This window comes from Callorhinus ursinus, unplaced genomic scaffold, assembly GCF_003265705.2.
Source record: "Callorhinus ursinus isolate GAN/ISIS: 27379988/994484 unplaced genomic scaffold, GSC_fseal_2.0 scaffold15, whole genome shotgun sequence".
NCBI lineage: Eukaryota > Metazoa > Chordata > Mammalia > Carnivora > Otariidae > Callorhinus > Callorhinus ursinus.
In genome coordinates, this window is record NW_027397077.1 from 42,635,669 (window position 1) to 42,650,037 (window position 14,369).

Consider the following 14,369-nt stretch of genomic DNA (forward strand, 5'->3'; position numbering starts at 1 on the left):
CTGATTAAGGATTCTCTTTCTTAGGTGCCTGGGTGGCTCTGTCAGTTAAGCATCTGCCTTAGGCTCAGGTCATGATCACAGGGTCCTGGGATCAAGTCCTCTGCATTGGGCTCCCTGCTCAGCAGGGAATCTGCTTCTCCCTCTGTCCCTCCCCCCTGCTTGTGCACTCTCTCTCTCTCTCTCTCTCTCTCTCTCTCTCTCCAATAAATAAATAAATAATTTTTTTTTAAAAAAAAAGGATTTTTTCTCCCTCTTCCTCTGCCCCTCCCCCTGCTTGCATACACATGTGCTTGCCCTCTCTATAAAATTAATAAATGAATCTTAAAAAAAAAGGCAGCCAGAGGAATACAGAATAAAGTATTTGCAAATTATATATTTCAAAAGTAATTAATATCCAGAATATAGAAAGATTACCTACAACTCAACAAACCACAAAAAATGAACAACCCAATAGAAAAATGGACAAAGAACCTGAATAGACATTCGTCCAAAGAAGATATATGAATGGCAATTAGTACATTATGATGCTCAACGTAACTAATTATTAAGAAAATGCAGGGGCCCCTGGGTGGCTCAGTTGGTTAAGCAACTGCCTTCGGCTCAGGTCATGATCCTGGAGTCCCGCGATCGAGACCCACATCGGGCTCCCTGCTCAGCAGGGAGTCTGCTTCTCCCTCTGACCCTCTTTCCATTCGTGCTCTCTATCTCTCATTCTCTCTCTCAAATAAATAAATAAAATCTTTAAAATATATATATTTTAAAAATATATATATTTAAAAGAAAATGCAAATCAGGGGTGCCTGGGTGGCTCAGTTCAGTTAAGCATCTACCTTCGGCTCAGGTCATGGTCTCAGGATCCTGGGATCAAGCCCTGCACCCAGCTCCCTACTCAGCAAGGAGTCTGCTTCTCCCTCTGCCCCCTCCCCACTACTCATGCTCACACTTGCATGCACTCTCTCTCAAATAAAGAAAGAAAATCTTAAAAAAAAAAAAAAAGAAAATGCAAATCAAAACCACAATGAAATACCATCTCATACTCATTAGGATGGCTACTATCCAAAAAAAAAAAAAAAAAAAAAATAACAATGTTATCAAGAATGTGGAGAAAACAACAGAGCCACTGTGAAAAACAGCATGGCAATTAATCAAAATTTAAACATATAATTATCATATGATCCAGCAATTCCACTTCTAGGTACATACCCAAAAGAACTAAAAGCAGGACCTCAAAGAGGTATTTGTACACTCATGTTCACAGCTCTATTCACAAGAGCTAAAACATAGAAACAACACAAACGTTCATTGACAGAAAAACAGATAGCTAAATGTGGTCTATACACACAATGGAATATTATTTGGCTTCAAAAAGGAAAGGAATTCTGACACATATTACAACATGGATGAACCTTTATGACATTATGCTAAGTAAGTAACCCAGTCACAAAAAGACAAATACTGTATGATTCCACTTACATGAATTACCTAAAGTTGTCAAAATCACAAACAGAAAGTAAAATGGTGGTTACCAGGGGCTTGGGTAATGGGGAGTGCTTTTTTAATAGGTACCGCTTCACTTCTGCAAGATTAAGAGTTTTGGAAAAAGATGGTTGTGATGGTTGCACAATGATAGGAATGTACTAAATACCACTGAACAGTACAATTAAAATGGTTAAGATGGTAAATTTTATGTTACATGTACTGTACCAGAACTTTTATTATTTTTTTTAAAGATTTTATTTATTTATTTGAGAGAGAGAATGAGAGCGAGCACATGAGAGGGGGGAGGGTCAGAGGGAGAAGCAGACTCCCCGCTGAGCAGGGAGCCCGATGTGGGACTCGATCCCGGGACTCCAGGATCATGACCTGAGCCGAAGGCAGTTGCTTAACCAACTTGAGTCACCCAGGTGCCCTGTACCAGAACTTTTAAAAACTGAAAGAAATGGGCGCCTGGGTGGCTCAGTTGGTTAAGCAACTGCCTTCGGCTCAGGTCATGATCCTGGAGTCCCGGGATCGAGTCCCACATCGGGCTCCCTGCTCAGCGGGGAGTCTGCTTCTCCCTCTGACCCTCCCCCCTCTCATGTGCTCGCTCTCTCTCTCTCATTCTCTCTCAAATAAATAAAATCTTAAAAAAAAAAAAACTGAAAGAAAAATAGAAGGCAGCCAAAAGAAAACAACCACATATCATATACAGAGGCATAAAGAATGATAGCTGACTTCTCACTGGAAACAATGTGGACCAGAAGACAGTGAGGCAACATCTTTAAAATACTTAAAGAAAAATACTGTCAACCTAGAATTCTATATCTAGTGAAAAGAGCTTCTATAAATCATGGCAAATTAAAGACTTCTTTAGACATACAAAAGCTGAAAAAATTAATCACCAGCAAACCTGCACTACAAGAAATGTTAAATAAGTCCTTCATTCAGAAGGAAAAGTACCAGTAGAAATCTTTAACTACACAGGAAAATGAAGAGCACTGGAAGTAGTAAATGAATATAGATACATTATTTGACAAAGACTTTTATTATAATGAGGTAACAAATTCATCTACATTGTTAAAATATGGGGGGGGAAGCACTAACAAAAATTTTCACAATACACCTATCTTCCAAAATGCTTGTCTTCAAAAAATAAAGTACGCTGATTAATAGAACTCATTTCCTATCACAACATCCCTGTAGAGTCAATATTCTCTTTTCTCCAAAAAAACTGTCCCAAGGTATAAGTTATTGGTCCAGTAATAATGAGTTTTTAGACAAGTAAAATTAAAATATTCTTGGTTCCAGCCCAGTGTTGTATTACACAAACACTTTTAAAGGGCTTGCCTACTGGGGCACCTGGGTGGCTCAGTCATTAGGTGTCTGCCTTTGGCTCAGGTCATGATCCCAAGATCCTGGGATGGAGCCCCGCATCCGGCTCCCTGCTCCACGGGAAGCCTGCTTCTCCCTCTCCCACTTCCCCTGCTTGTGTTCCCTCTCTCGCTGTGTCTCTGTCAAATAAATCTAAATCTTTAAAAAAAAAAAAAAAAAAAGGGCTTGCCTACAGAGATATTCTTGGGATAAAGTATGTTGGTGGTTAATATATAATTTATCTATATTCTCTTGTCTCCAGGGAACCTCAAAGTCACTTAGAAGTAAAGCCAGCAAAGAATGTTCCTTGCTTTCTTTTTTTTTTTTAAGATTTTATTTATTTATTTGACAGAGAGAGAGAGAGACAGCAAGAGAGGGAACACAAGCAGGGGGAGCAGGAGAGAGAGAAGTAGGCTTCCCGGCTGAGCAGGGAGCCCGATGTGGGGCTCGATCCCAGGACCTGGGATCATGACCTGAGCCGAAGGCAGACACTTAACGACTGAGCCACCCCAGGTGCCCCATGTTCCTTGCTTTCAAGAAGTGTGAAAAACAGCATTAGATTTCAATGAATTGGTCAAGCTACCCCAAATTGGCAAAACAAGAACACTTTTGCCAAGTCTTGCTGAGGAAATTGAATTTATCAAAGCAAAGGTGTTGAAGCAATCACTGCAAAACAAAGCTTCAGGGTTGGGGGCGCATGGGTGGCTCAGTCGTTTAGCGTCTGCCTTTGGCCTCAGGTCATGATCCCAGAGGCGCGGGATCGAGCCGCGCATCGCATCAGGCTCCCTGCTCCGCAGGAAGCCTGCTTCTCCCTCTCCCACTCCCCCCCTGCTTGTGTTCCCTCTCTCGCTGTGTCTCTCTCTGTCAAATAAATAAATAAAGTCTTTAAAAAAAAAAATTCTTCAATTAAAATCTTAAAAAAAAACACACACACAAAGCTTCAGGGTTGGGTGCTAAAAAAGGAAAAAGAAAACACTAATATTTAATGCCACTTTACTATAGTCCAAACCTCAGAGGAAATGTGGTTAAAAGAATAAAACCTCTATAATACCACTAATGTCAAATAGATTACAGAATGGGAATCCTGCCTACTATCTCTCTGAATACATAATGTTAAAAATAATTCATACACAGAGATTCCTTTAGACCACAAGCAGATCTTCTGATCCAACTTCACAATGAGAAACTACTTGCTACTATGAAAGATAACTAAATGGTACACACCATAATTCAGGATGTTCCTCTAACAGGATTCTAAGGAAGACTACCTACTGTTGCCCCAATTGGACCAAAATTCTTTACAAAGACAACAGGAAAATTATATTTCACTATTCACTGATAAATACCATGCCAAGAGAAAGGAGCATTCTTTCAGCACTTTACACCAAATAAGCCACTGGGTAATGTAACTTCCCTTTCAATATGAAAATAAAAATTATCAAAAGAAACACATTACCTACCCAAAAGAACCTAAAACATGTTCAAACAAAAACCTTTCCATGGATGTTCATAGCAGCATTAGTCATGATACCCAAAAAGTGAAAACAACTCAAATGTCCATTAACTGATAAATGAACAAAATACAATGGATTATTATTCATCCACAAAAAAGGAATTATGTTCTGAAATATGCTACAACGTCGATGAATCTTAAAAACACTGTTAAACAAAAGCCAGAAATAAAAGACCATATGTTATATAATTCCACTTAAATGAAATGTACAAAATCAGCAAGTCCATAGGGACAAAAATCAGTCTAGTGATTGCCAGAGGATGGGAAGAGGAACTGCTTAATTAATACAAAGTTTCTTTTTGGGTTGATGAAACTGTTCTGGAATTAGTAGTGGCGGTTGCACAACATTGTGAATGTACCTAAAAGCCTCCAAACTGTACATTTTAAATGGTTAAAATGATGAATTGCATTAAACGAATTTTATCTCAATAGAAAAAAATGTTTCCAGAGTGTTGGTTGTCTAGTACTTGTATCTCCCACTACTTAACAAAATGCTGTGTTCATAAAAAAATCATTCAAAACACTTTTTAAAACTTGAAATAGTGACATTCTGGCAAAGGCAAAACTACAGGGGCAGTAAACAGATCAATAGTTGCCAGGGGCTGGTATCAGGGGAGTTAAATAGGTGAGCGACAAATTTTTTAAAGCAGTGAAACTACAGGACACCATAATGGTGAATATAAGATATTAAAAGTTGTCAAAACCCATTCTGTGTTAAAGCACAGAGAATAAGCCTTAATGTATGCACATTTTTTTTTTAATTTTATTTATTTATTTGACAGAGAGAGACACAGCAAAAGGGAACACAAGCAGGGGGAGGGGGAGAAGCAGGCTTCCCGTGGAGCAGGAAGCCCGACTTGGGGCCAATCCCAGGACCCCGGGATCATGACCTGAGCCGAAGGCAGACACCTAATGACTGAGCCACCCACTGTACCCAATGTATGCAAATTTTTAAATAATCCTTTAAGACGTAAAGGGATCTCAGCATAAAATGCAGAAGTGACAAAACAATCTAAATCTATTACAAATATGAAACAACCTCACAAGCAGATAGAGAAATAAAGTGCTGACCAAGTAACGCTAGAAGTAAGAAGAGTCTGTGAGACTAAAGGCAAGAGGAACTATCAATAAGCACTGTGTTCTAGTCGATAAAGTTGTTTCCCACAGGTACACAGATTAACAATTCTGAAACCACTTCAAATGTATACTGGAATTTGGAGAATTATATAAATGGATAGCAGAGCACGGAAGCCAGGTTTCTGACTGAAGTGGAGGTGGTTATAATGATCCGAGTGGTAAGGAATTAGACTTGGAAACCTCAGTATGAATTCATGTTTAGTTTAATATAGACAAATGGTTACATATAGAAATATTTACAGATGTGTATATACACAGCTTAATTTATACACATTTATCTCTTTGTTCTGTCACTCAGATGGCCTAGAAGTAACAATACTCAAGTAGCACCTAGCACATCTAGCACCCAAAATCTTAGTTTCTAATACCATTTCCCAAAAAAAGGAACTAGGGCTCCTTAAAAAAATGGCTGACTATTGGACTGGAACATGATATATAAAAGATGAGCCTGGAGCATTTATGTTTCCAGAAAGAAAGTGCTCGTTCACACATAACCGTGGGAGTATGTCAAAGGGAAGGGATACAGAAGCCAAGTGAAAGAGTTCCCAACAGCCAAACCTCAAACAACTTGAGCAACAAAATTTATGTAGATTCTCTACCCTTGAGGTGGAGCATAACTCATCAGTCATTAAGTGTAGGCATCACACAGTAACTTTTTTCCAGAGCATGGCACAGAAACGGAGGAACAAAAGGGTAACTTACGGATGAGAAAATAAACACTACCACAAGCTGGGTGATCAAGGTTAACATCAACATCGGCAAGTGATATCACTAGTATGTACTCTTGATTTGTGATGAGAATGACACTTTACCTCTGTGGTCTTTCCAAAATCACATTACATCAGTCTAACCATTAGAAAAGCATCACACAAATACCAATTGAAGGACATTCTACAAAAATACCTAATCAATTATCTTTGAAACGGCCAAGGTCGTTAAAAACAAGGAAAGTCTGAGAAATTGTCAGAACCAAGAGGGGCTGAGAAGACATAACTATGAAATATAATGTGGCATCAAGAATAGGATCCTGGAACACAAAAAGGGACATTAAGGGGAGGCACCTTAATGTGACAGTCAGTTAAGCATCAGACTCTTGATTTCAGCTCAGGTCATGATCTCAGGGTTGTGAGATCAAGCTCCACATGGGACTCTGCACTGAGCTCGGAGCCTGCTTAGGATTCTCTCTCTCCCTCTCCTCCCCCCCACCTCCCCTTGCTTGCTTCTCTCTCCCCCCAAAAGGGGGGGGACATTAAGGGAAAAATTGTGGAACTCTGAGTATAGCCTTAGTAATAATGTATCAATATTGGTTCATTACTTGTGACAAATTTACCACACTAATAGAAGATGTTAAGAATAAGGGAAACTGGGTGTGGGATAGACAGGAACTCTGCACTATCTTCACAATAATGCAGTGAATATAACACTGTTCTAAAAAAAAGAAAAAGTTTATTTTAAAAGTTTTTTTTTTAATTGTAAACTACTGCATGCCTGAAATTTTACTCAGTGCATGGGCACAAAAGATACCTGAAACATGGTTTTGGCCCTTAAGAAGCTTACTGTCTCACTGTGAGGTAAGAAAAATGCTCATGAAACAAATATAAGAAAATATTAAACTAAGAAGTGTAGATAAAAGTATATTAGGAAAATAAAGAAGGTCTAGAATTATGAGAGTAGACTTCATCAAGGAGATAAAAGTTGAGTTTGTACCTTAAAATGTGCTTCAGGGTACCAAAGTAAAAAAGAATAAATTGGTACACTCATAAAAACAACCAGAGGGTGAAGAAACAAGACTAAAAGAAATGAAAGAAATGAAATTTAGTCCTGAAAAGTGAAGATTTAAATGGGAGACAACAGCAGTGTTCAAGAATCATGCGGCAGAAAAGAGTTACATCATACTGTCATTTAACTTACTAGCTGACCTCTGGTAAAATGTGACCAACGCTCAAGGACATAGAGAGTGACAGCTGTTTGGTAAAGCCACAAGAGGAAATGCCAATTTGGAAAGACAGGAAGCAGGTGGCCAAGTTCTTCTCTGCAACTTTTCAAAGGACAGCGTGCATATGAGCCCACTAAAGCAAAATTTTAATCTAAATCTTGCAAACATTTATTGACCACTTACCATGTGCTTCCATACATATTATCTCATTTAATATCACAACACATTTATAAACATTTATCAATGTAATAAAGGCTTCAAGTAAAAATACAATAAAATTAGCCCTGCAAGGAAGCAGGAACACATAAAATTCTCCACCATCCACCACTCTCTGATAGGGATTTGACAGCTGTTTTAAAAAAGCAAAACTGTTGGGCACCTGGGTGGTTCAGTTGGTTAAGTGACTGCCTTCTGCTCAGGTCATGATCCTGGAGTCCCAGGATCGAGTCCCGCATCGGGCTCCCTGCTCGGCAGGGAGTCTGCTTCTCCCTCTGACCCCCTTCCCTCTCGTGCTGTCATTCTCTTTTTCTCAAATAAATAAATAAAATCTTTAAAAAAAAAAAAAAGCAAAACTGTTTAAGGCCTACATATCTACATAATAATTTATTTCCTCCTGCTCCTTCAGTAATGCTCTGTGGCTCTCAGTTTGCAAAGTGCATAAGAATTATATATCATTATATATACAAAAACATGCACACAGTACCTTTTTAAGCATTTTAAGGGTTTTTTGTTGTTGTTGTTGTTGTTTTTAAGTAGGCTCCATAACCAGCGTGGAGCCCAACACCAGTCAGGCTTAAACTCACAACCTGAGCTGAATTCAAGAGTCAGACGCTTAACCAACCAAGCCACCTAATCGCCCCACAATTTAAAGGATTTTCAAGTATAGTTTTCATTTTATATGATTTTTGTTTCAAGTGCTGACTTTAGTTAGAACTGAATCCTGGGAATGAGGTACAACCCCACTGCAAGCTTCCTCCATGGTCACTGAAAGGCAGCATCAGGGCAAAAAGGTAGAAAGGGTGAATCCTATTACAACATGAAGAACATTCTAACAATTAGAGCTATCTAAAATTCTCATAGGCTACCTCAAAGCAATGAAGTTACTGTCATCAGAGGTTTCAAAGAGAAGCTGAAAAATCACTGAGCACATTTTAGAAGAAAGCAATTGGGTAGAAAGTTAAGATTCCTTCCAAGTCTTAGATTCTATTATGGGTAGACGTTTTAAAACCTGACAGGAAGAGGGCAACCTAGTTAAGAACAAAACGAAAAAAAGACAAAGCCAAGAATGACATGGTACTAAAGTTCAATGCTGGGGAACATAGGAGCAGCTCATTTCCACCTGCAGATCTTTGTACCTGCTGTTTCATTTGCCAGCAAAGTTCTTCCATCTTTTGGACCACAACTCAGCTATCTTCTCCTTAGTGAGTCCTCTCCACGACCCCCACCAGTCACTCACTGATCACATCATCTTGTCTTATTTTCCTCATAGCTGTTACCAGGAATCAGCACTTTTTCTATAAAGGGCCAGATTACAGCCTACAGGCCAAATCCAGCTTGTCCCACGTTTTAGTATGGCCAAAGGAAAAAAAAATCAAGAATAATAATATTGGGGCGCCTGGGTGGCTCAGTCGTTAAGCGTCTGCCTTCGGCTCAGGTCATGATCCCAGGGTCCTGGGATCGAGTCCCACATCGGGCTCCCTGCTCAGCGGGAAGCCTGCTTCTCCCTCTCCCACTCCCCCTGCTTGTGTTCCTGCTCTCACTGTCTCTCTCTGTCAAATAAATAAATAAAATCTTTAAAAAAAAAAGAATAATATTTTGGTGCACCTGGGTGGCTCAATTGGTTAAGTGACTGCCTTCGGCTCAGGTCATGATCCAGCCCCACATCGGGCTCCCTGCTCAGCAGGGAGTCTGCTTCTCCCTCTGACTCTCCCCCCCTCTCGTGTTCTCTCTCTCATTCTCTCTCTCAAATAAATAAAATCTTTAAAAAATAATAATATTTTGTGACATGGGAAAATGACATGAAATTCGAAAGTTTAATTAGAACATAGAAACACTTGTTTAGGGCGCCTGGGTGGCTCAGTTGGTTAAGCGACTGCCTTCGGCTCAGGTCATGATCCTGGAGTCCCAGGATCAAGTCCCACATCGGGCTCCCTGCTCAGCAGGGAGTCTGCTTCTCCCTCTGACCCTCTTCCCTTTCGTGCTCTCTATCTCTCATTCTCTCTCTCAAATAAATAAAATCTTTAAAAAAAAAAAAAAGAAACACTTGTTTATGTACTGCCTGTGGCTACTTTACACTAAACAGAGTAGCTGCAGCAGAAACTGTATGGCCCATAAGGCCTAAAATATTTACTTTCTGGTCTTTTACAGAAAACTAACTGCTGATTTATAGCATTACCTGGAATTATCATGTTTGCTTGCTATCCTCATTCTCATACACACAGAAAAAAGCTCAGTCACAAGGACCTTGTCTATTTTGTTCCCCACCATAGCCCAGTACTTAGAAAAACTCCTGGAACAAAATAAGGACTCAATATTTTATGAATAAATAAATGAGTGCTCCACAAATATCATTCTGAGAAATTTAAACTTAAGCCCTCAGCCATTTTGTTTTGTACATATATGACAGGCATAAAAACTCTTGCAGAAAGGGGAAATATTCTAGTATAGAGAAGGAGCAAACAGCTTAAAGAAATGGTGGTCACCAACTAGTCCAGGTCACTGGGTTTCTTCATCAAACTGTACAGGTTTTTTGTGCTCATAAAAAATTCTCTCAACCACTGGAAGGTGTTAACAACATTCTGTCAGCTGACTGCGCTTCTATTTATCTTAAGACGCAAATACTCCAAGAAATCTAATTTCCTATACATAGTACACAGCACCCACACCATGCCAAATCTTAATGCTCATAATTATAACAGATCTTGATCACATGCTAATGAAATTTTAATATCTAAATTTTTCCTATGCTGATCAGCAATCTATTCCGTAAGCAAATGAAAACTCTTTAGAAATTAAAAGGTTACCGCCCACAGACCAGAAGCAGCTTTTTAATCCTTCTATACTAGCCAGAGAGTGGGTGTGCGATTTCAAAAAAAATACAAGCCAACTCTGTTGGTAGAGGACGAGATATAGTTAAAATCCCACCTATAAGCATGGTGTGTTACAGGACACTAGTAAAACTACCACCTACTCACAATTCCAGTCTCACTGTTCTAATCTACAAATGGAGAAAAAAACGTATCTAGACCCTGGAGAAATCTTGTCATTAACGTTTTCATAAGGTTCTTTCCTCCAGGCTTTGCAACAATTTTTTTTTTAAGATTTTATTTATTTATTTGACAGAGACACAGTGAGAGAGGGAACACAAGCAGGGGGAGCGGCAGGCAGAGGAAGAAGCAGGCTCCCCGCGGAGCAGGGAGCCCGATGCGGGGCTCGATCCCAGGATTCTGGGATCATGACGTGAGCCGAAGGCAGCTGCTTAACCAACTGAGCCACCCAGGCGCCCCTTCGCAACAATTTCTATATACAGGTACTTCAAAGACAAGGATTTGGTTTAACCAATCACTCCCAAAATGTAACATACTGGTCAGAAAACATAAACATATCAAAGTTTTATTCTAAAGCAGCTACGTGCTTTTTAAGCCCTGAATTTTTTTTTTTTAAGAATTAGCTAATTTAGGAATGCAGAGACCTTTCCTAGAGATGCTTATGAGTATGTAAGACTTACAGCAACCATTTTGGATTAGAGTGTGTGTTTTCATCTTCCCTTCCTCTGTGACAAGTCAGGATGAAAAGGCAGCCCGCAAAAGCTTTGACTAGAATCTACCAACACTCATATGTATGGTGTCACCAAAGAAAAGGGAAAATTAGCCAACAGCTCAAGCGGGCTGCTTCAAGAAACTCTGCTGCAGATTCACCTCACCATCAATGTTGTTAAGGGATGAGCCAAACCAACAACTGGACCAACATTACACACACCTTTGCTTAGAATTAAAAAAAAGCAGGGGTTTGCAAGCTATAAACGGATCTCTGGCCCTTTAGGGAAGGGGCAACTCACTGAGCCCCCTTTTCCCTTCCTAAAAGGATTAATAAATAAAAGGCACTCTTAGACCAAGCCCAGCCAGCCTAGACTCACAACCCACCATACAACACCTATTTCCCACCCCGTTCCCAGTACAGCGGGGCTCCTTCCTCCCATCAAACAAGTTCAAAATCAAAACAAAAGGTGCAAAACTGGTTTCAGGTGGCAATGGCTAAGCCCCAGTGGTCAACTTCTGGGGACGCCAGGACGAGCGAGGGCTCACAGGACCCCAGACCTCCAACACAGTCTACTCCCAAACAGTCCCTCAGGCCCCGGCCCAACTCCTCACACGCCCCTCCCTCCCCTCGGCCCTGCAGGGGGGCGCGCTGGAAAGGGGGCAAAGAGTGGGGGTGGGGAGAGAAGCCCCAGGGTCGAAATGACAGCGGAACAAGCTGGGGAAGAAAAAGGCCCGGCGGGATGCCGGAGGACGAGTCCTAGGCCCGGAGCTCCAGCCCCGAACGGGGGCGACCAAGGGTCCGAACGGCGCCAGGCCGCGAGCGGGAAGCCGGGCCAGCGTCGGCGGCGCCGCCTGGCCACGCTCCCCTCACGACTCTCCCCACCCGAGGCGGAGGGGCTGAGGGGCCACGGCCACCGCCAGCATCCGGGGCGGGGGCACTCACTCACCGGCGGGGAGGGGAGGAGCAGCCGGCGTCTCCGCCAGCGCCGTGGCTCGAGCTCAAGCGCCGGCTCCTGCCGCTGCAGCCGCCGCGCCGGGTCCATCCCCCCCCAACCACCCCCCTCCCGGCCCTCCCCCCGCGCCGCCTCAGCCGCCGCAGCCGCCGCTGCAGCCGCCACTGCCGCTTCAGCCCCGGCGCGGGAGCGCGAACCGGCGCGAGGAAGCGAGAGCGCGCGCGCCCGCCGCCACCGCCCACAACCTCCGCCCCCAGCCGGCCGCGCACGCGTGAGGCGGCGGCGGGTGCGCGCACGCTTCAGGGGGCGGGGACGGCCCCCGGAAGGCGTGGCCCCGCCCACCCACGCGGTGGCTGGGCTTTTGAGACGAACCGCTGCAGGTGATGCTGTGCTGCTCCGGGTGGGCTCCTCCCGCCACTAGCGCCTGAAACCAAACCCTCCAATATGGCCCCTTTTCCTGGGGAGCGAGGCTCAGGCGCGACGCAGGCTTGAGCGCACTTCTGGCCGTTGTACAGGATCACACACCTGTTCTCCCTGCCTTGATCTAAAGACCTGCCTTCTTTCTCCGATCTAACAGGTTTTCGTCCGCTGCTGCAAAAAGGACTGAGACTGTTACTATTTACCGTCCAGCATTGCCACTGAAGGGATCACAAGCAGCCATCGGCCTATCTCTTTATTATCCCGTTTTTCTAATTCAGTTACTCGTTTCTCGCTTATGTATTGAGGCTTCTTCCGTGTGGTAGGCCTTGTTCCACTTGCTCGGAGAACGTTATGGAAATAAAGGCGTCCCTAGCCTTGTGAAGTTAAATCTGGTGAAGGACAACGTTAAAAGGAGAAACACACAACATTAAAACTTGTTATTAGTAAGATCTCTTCTGGGAGATACATGGTGCTAAGAGAACCTGGGAGGGTGGGGTGGAGGTGTTTAGTCAAGGATATGCAGGCTGGAATCCAAAGGATGACTTGAAAAGGGTTAACAAGGTACAACAGGTGAGAGCTTGGCATGGCCAGAATGGCGCGCTGAAAGACCACTGAATGTGGGGTTGAGTGTGGGAAAAGGTAGGCAATAACTGAGGTAAGGATTTGAGACTATAATTTGAGAATCTGGGAAGGCAGTGAGGATTTTTCATTACTTGTATTTTTAAACCATCATTTGGATAGCAGGAAGAGTGATCTGGACGGGGCTCACAGTTGGTACAGAGGGGCCAGTTAGGAGGCTGCTGTTATGGTCAAGGCAAGGTAAACTGGTGGTGGTAGAGAAGAGCACTTCTTAGGAACAGGACTTGATAAACTGGATGAAGAGTGAAGCCTAGGGAGGTGGGAAGGTTGACTTTTAGATTTAAGGTTGATGGGATGCATTAATGGACCTCAGGAGCACTGGAGGAAGCCCCTGAGGAAACTTAAAATGGGTTCTAAACATAAAAGCTGAAACTATAAATTTGGGGGCGCCTGGGTGGCTCAGTTAGTTGAGCATCTGACTCTTGATTTCAGCTCAAGTCTTGATCCCAGGGTCGTGGGTTCAAGCCCGGTGTTGGACTCTACACTGGGCATGGAGCCTACTTAAAATAAATAAATAAAGTAAATTTCTAGAAGAAAACATAGAAAAAATCTTTAGTGATCTCGAAATAGGCAAAGATTTCTTAGGGCACAAAAATAAATAGTTCATAAGTTGAACATCGAAATTTTAAAATATTTTAAATTTAAAAAGACATTAAGAAAATGAAAAGGCAAGCCACAGATGGGAGGGAGAATTTGCAATACAATATATCTGACAAAAGACTTCTACCCAGAATATATAAAGAACTCTTATAACTGAGTAATAAAAAGACAATCCAATAAAACAATGAGCACAGGTTTTAGTAAACACTTCACCAAAGAAGATAAAAATGGCCAATAAACAATAAAAAGATGCTCAACATCTTTTGTAAATCCAGGGATTTGCTAATTAAAACTAGCATGATCTACCACTACACTCTCATTAAAATAGCTAGAATTAAAAAGTCTGATGAGGGGCGCCTGGGTGGCTCAGTTGGTTAAGCGACTGCCTTCGGCTCAGGTCATGATCCTGGAGTCCCAGGATCGAGTCCCACATCGGGCTCCCTGCTCAGCAGGGAGTTGGCTCCTCCCTCTGACCCTCTTCCCTTTGGTGCTCTCTGTCTCTCATTCTCTCTCTCTCTCAAATAAATAAATAAAATCTTTAAAAATAAAAAAAAATAAAAAAA

The 14,369-nt window shown here is 42.2% G+C and overlaps 1 protein-coding gene across 4 annotated transcripts in view; it reads right to left on the reverse strand.

The window, feature by feature from the left end:
* TMCC1 (transmembrane and coiled-coil domain family 1) overlaps positions 1–12,260 on the reverse strand; it is a 251,589-nt gene extending 239,329 nt beyond the window's left edge. For all 4 annotated transcript variants that reach the window (XM_025884743.2, XM_073901690.1, XM_025884741.2 and 1 more), the window contains exon 1: positions 12,142–12,260. The gene's annotated coding sequence lies outside the window, so the exon portion shown is untranslated. The remainder of the gene's footprint in view (positions 1–12,141) is intronic.
* Positions 12,261–14,369: the final 2,109 nt, after the last annotated feature.